Genomic DNA, 5,995 nt, shown 5'->3' with positions numbered 1-5,995 from the left:
TCTATGCTAAAAGAGAAAGACTACCAAGGATCAAACACTTTTATTATTTGAGTAAGGAGAGTTCTTAGTAATACAACAACATAATAGTCGAGGATATTACAAATGAAGTATGAAACAAGTAAAGTACAAGCACACGATAATAGAAACAAATTAAAAATACACAATTGCTAAAACAATTATATCAAATTGACAAAAACATCAAAACACATAAGTGATACCATATGGTACCGTGACTGGACTTTCACTCTTTGGTCCATAGATTTCTTAGTTTGTTTTTCAAAACACCATCAAGTATATATGTAGAAACAAAACGACCATTTTTTTATAGCGGCCCAACTATCACAATCCACCAGCTATAAATATTTGCATATTTTATTTTCGATAAGCATAGCCCTTTCCATTAAAGGATTGAGGTTTCTTTAGAAAATCATTTAATGTTATCCTACTTTTTAAAAAATTTAGTCTTATCAAAGAAGTTAGGCTTTAATGTCACTTATTGATTAAGTCACTTCAAACACAATAGGGGATGTGGGTAGGAATGAGAATAGGCGTGGCCGAGTTAAGACTTTTCAAGCCTAAGTCTGACGTTATAAATATTTCAAAGCATGAGTCTGACCTAGAGCCTATCATAGGTTTATTTTTAGGCCCGAGTCTAACCTTTTTAAAAGCCTGATTGGCCTATTAGTCTACTTAAAAGCCTATTTTATTTGATAATATATAAATAAACTAACAAATTAAAAGACTAATGAGACTAAATTTTTGTTTGCATTGACTTAATTAATCTTATTTAGTAGCATAAATTTATGAAATTATTTGTTCGAGAGAACTTATGAAAACAACTTGTGACATTGTTCATAAGGGATTTTTTTTAGCTTATTTTTATAAGCTCCTCAAAATAGCTAAGATTTATTTTTGTATTTCAATTCAAAATACATAATACAACATAATATTAATAAAATTATTCATATTTATTTAAATAGTCCGCCTAATAGGCTTAAAAGATTTTTTTATAATTTTCGGCCTATTCTTTTTAACTAAATTGACTTATAAAAATGCCTAAGTCTTTTTATTTAAAAAATGTATGGGCTGACTTAGGTCTGTGTATGTTAGACCGTAGGCCTCTGTTAGTTGATCTGACATATTCTCATCCCTAGGTGAGGTTGAGTTGCATTATTTGGTTTTTGAAAAGAAAAAAAATTAAAACGAGAGAGTAAGATCACACCATAATTTATACTAGTTTAGTCTTATACCACGCAGCTTAATTCAGTCTCCAAAAGTTTTCCCTTGATATTTCCACTAAATAGCTTGAACTCTTACACCAAGATCATCCCAACAACCTTGTTTATGGCAAAAAAAATTGCAGGTTTAACTTGCAACCTTGGTTACAGGGTATGTGACTGTTTTATCACTGCGGTGATTGAAGGTGAGATGTCGATTTCTCATATCTAGATGTTGATTTCTAGGTAGAAGTTGCACTGGATAGGGATTAGGCCAAAAGCTGTAAACTGAGACTGTTTATGCTTCGAACTAGTATTGTTAATAGTGGATTTCCTTCCTAGATTGGTAGCCCCCTGATTAGGTGTTGTTGCACTGAACTGAGTTAACAATTATATGTGTTATTTATCATTCTGCATTTAGTTTTCAGCTTTGATAAGAGTGCGGTAAGTCAGCAGATGTTATAACATTTGTCTTGACATTGTATACTGTTAGGACATCTGTCTTGACATCTGTTGTGTAAGCGCCAGAATTTCATATATGTTTGAGAGAACTTATGAAAGCAACTTATGACATTGTTCATAAGGGGTTTTTTTAGTTTATTTTTATAAGTTCCTCAAGATAGGTGAGATTTATTTTTGTATTTTAATTCAAAATACGAAATACAAAATAATAATAAAATTATTCATATTTATTTAAATAAACAGGCCTAATAGGCTTAAAATACTTTCTACGATTTGCGGCCTATTCTTTTTAACTAAATTGAATCATAAAAATTCTTAAACCTTTTTATTTAAAAAATGTTTGGGCAGACTTGGGTCAGTGTACGCTAGATCGTAGGCCTCTGTTAGTTGGTCTGCTATATTCTCATTCCTAGGTGAGGTTAAGTTGTATTATTTGGTTTTTGAAAGAAAAAAAAAGCAAACAATTATTTTAAGGTTGGTTGATTTTAAGAAGAAGAAGAAGAGATTAAGCAATGGAAAATAAAATACGAAAAAAAATAAAATGAGATAGAAATATCATACCATAATTTATACTAGTCCGACCTTAAACCACATAGCTTAATCCAGTCCCCAAGAGTTCTCCTTTGATATTTCCATTAAATAGCTTGAGCTTTTACACTAGGATCATTCCGACAACTTTTTTTGGCAAGTTTGTTCACAAATTTAACTTGTAACCTCAATATCAATCCCAAAGATTCAAGAAAATGTTGTTATTGAATTACAATTCCAATTCAATATGATTAAACAATAGAAACACACAGTCTCAGTCTCAATATAAATCTTTTCACAACACTAAAGCATTAATGTATTGTGAATAAAGACAATTTTTAAGAAAAGAGTGAGAGTGAGAGATGAGAAAAGTGTGAAATTAGAAAATTCGTGCTTTAGAAAAGTGCACAAGACTCTTTTATATAAGAGAAAAAATTCAACTCAAAAAGAAATATTTCATTGGCTCTGGCTGCTCTCTAATTGGGGTTGAAATCCTTTCTGTTTTTCTAAAGAAATGGATATGTTCATTACTATAGCTCTGGACTAAATCAATGATATAAATGCATATATTTTTGAAAATTTTAATATTAATTAGGTATTTGTTAAAAAAAATCATACTAATGGAGAACTGGAGATATCCATTTCTTCAAACATGGAGAGAATTTCTACTCTTTTAATCGATTAGTCTGCGATGCTAATCAATTGAACCTAACAAATAAATAAACACTTAAGCTATGATTGTATTTTAATCGAACAAAAGAGCTCCTAATCGATTTGGTAGCTGACTATCTCCTTAATTAATTATATACAAATTCTAATAGATTAGAATACAAAACTTTGTTTTTCTAATTGGTCACGACACTCCTTTAATCGATTAGATAAAGGACAATAAACAATTTTTTTCAAAAGATTTTAAAATAGAGAAAATTTTATAAGTGTTTTTTAGTATGTATGTGCATTATGTTAATACCTCAAGAATTGTGCAATCAGTAAACCAATTAACTAATGTCTTGTCGCATACCTAAGACTGTATATTTTTCACCCTTAAGTCGAAAGTGATGGACTAGTTGCATATTCATTTCCCTTTCACTTAATCAAACAAGTCCAAAACTTTAATTAGAGAGGAAGACAATACTATTACTATATACTACAAGTGGTTCAACATCAGATATTTTTTTTTTCTAAAAGAAAAAGACAAACAAATGTGAGAGTGATGTGAATTTGAGCATATATTATATTACTAGGACATTGGACTAGTTGCTTCAACTGTCTTAAGAGATTTTTCCTGATCAAGAGAGATAAACGGTACATATCATCTAACCGATTCTTAAAATGCGATTAAATTAATCTATTGTTTATAGTCGTGTTTGAAGACGTGTAAAGTAAATTATTATAAAAAATAAAAAATTTATCATCATTAAATCAGAATTAAATATGATCTTATAAATTATTCGTGTTACTTAAAACTTAGTTAAATATTTGTTTTGTTAGTACAGAACTTTACTAATCTATACATTACCTCTAAAAAAAACTTGTGACATACATTTATTGTTGGCATCTGCACCATCAGTCTCCATCTAAAGAAACTTTGTGGAAACCTAATTTCTAAGCAAAATTGAATGATTTTTCTGGCGGCTAGTAGCATGGGTTTCACTGATCAGAGAAGCATCATAAACACCATCAATGATACAAGCTGTTCCTATTTGCTAATCACAGTCACTGGGCCACAAGAGTAGGTACAAAATTTATTTCTTCTCCTAACGTTATTGATTTTGTTTTATTATAAGTAATTCATACAAAATATCCAATATACAAATTTTGAATTAAAAAATATTCATAATCATATTCATACTGGTGAAATGAAATGTAATGCTACTAATATAAAATTGTTTTATTAGAATGCAAAAATCTAGAAAAGTTAAGCTTCTTTTTGAGTTGCAAGTGAGTATGTATTGGAGTAATAACTATGACAGAATCAGATTAATCAATTTTTACTATAAAAGCATGTAGAAGAAATGTGACTGATCCTATTAGTCAAGTAACTATCACTTTCTCAAAATGATTACTAGTATGTTTGTATTCAGCTTTGTATAAAAAAAACAGAATAAACAAACCTAAACTCAATACCCCCACTTTACACTAAAAATAATAATGGACACACTGCAAGAGTACACTAAATTCCATTTAATATAATCCATCTCTATGGTTGGAAATGCATTAGATGCCTTTAACATTTCCTAGCTGTTAATAGATTTCAACCTTCAATGACAAAATCGATTTTATCTGTTATTTCTGTATAATTTTGATTTTATATAAGTAAAAAATTGATTAAAAATCGTGTGATTTGAACCATCCGATCTACAATCAATATTTGAATTATTATTATGTGTAACCATATGGAATTTCTACTTTAAAGAAGATGGATGCTATAATCCTTACCATAGGTTGAAAATCAAATAGTTGAGGTTTTAAGTTGTACTACTATAAATAAGATTTAAAAAATTAAAATGCGAATGGTCTAATTTCCTTACTACAATATTTTGTGACTCCAACTCTAATTTTTTTATGTGAAATTTGAAGCCTTAGTATCTTCATATGGTGTTGTCATCAAACGATCCATTGTAGTTGGACGACCTTAATCTAATATATCTTTTAGGGTTAAATAAGTTATTGGTCCCTCTAAATATAGCGATTTTCAACTTTAGTCCCTCAAAATATTTTCTTCAAAGAATGGTCCTCCTAAATATTTTAATTTTAACTTTTGGTCCCTCCTGCAATTTAGCAACGGTTTTTACAATTTAGTGACGATTTTAGTGACGGTTTTAGCGACAGTTTTTTATTTAACGACAAAACTAGCGACCATTTTAGCTACGATTTTGCCATGAGGGACCAAAAGTTAAAATTAAAATTTTTAGGAGGACCATTCTTTGAAGAAAATATTTAGAAGGATTAAAGTTGAAAACCTCTATATTTAGAAGGACCAAAAACATATTTAACCCTATCTTTTAAATCATGTTTATAAGTTGATTTCGGTGACTCACATTGATGGGGTTGAGCGTCAACTCATACCAGAATAACTAATGTAAAAAAAAAGTCTATGGTAGATCAAACATAAACAAACATTACTTATAGTGTGTTTGATAATATGATCTTGATCTAATAATTTTGAGTAAGAGATTAGAAAAGTTGTAACATTTGAAAGGTACTTGATTCTTATCCATTGATATCTAAGAGGTCTTAAGGCTCATGAGGTCAATATTAAGATGATGAAAAATTCAAAGTCTTATAATTTCAATGTTCATGGCATTAGGATCAAATACAATATAATCTCTAATGTTTCTTGCTTTATCATTAACAATACTAATGACATTAGTTTCAGTCATAGCTTCTTGTTGTCCTTGTTGATTTCTTTCAAAATCTTCTTCAAAGTCTTCAAACAAAAGAGCGGGAATAGGCACTCTTGGGAGTTGATTCAGAACATGATATTTTCTCAGGAGTCTATATGTTCTTTTAGGCTCATGATCTCCTTTGTAAATTGAAGTTAATAATTTGTGCACGCAGCAACTACACATTTGTGGTGACACTAGAATAAAAAAATGTCTAAAGCTCAAATATAACTAGGACTGAGATGGTTTATTTGGGCCGGAATGACTCATTACAAAGTACGTTTTAGTAAAGTTCATCTAGGAACACAAAGTGGTCTAGCCGCCCAAAGCGGGTCTAAGCACCCGAAGTGGCGTTGTCGCCCGAATGGATATGGCTAATTGTGTGATAGAATTTGAACCTCC

The sequence above is a fragment of the Vicia villosa genome, linkage group LG5 (assembly GCF_029867415.1).
Source record: "Vicia villosa cultivar HV-30 ecotype Madison, WI linkage group LG5, Vvil1.0, whole genome shotgun sequence".
Lineage (NCBI taxonomy): Eukaryota > Viridiplantae > Streptophyta > Magnoliopsida > Fabales > Fabaceae > Vicia > Vicia villosa.
Note: the sequence above shows the minus strand (reverse complement) of the source record.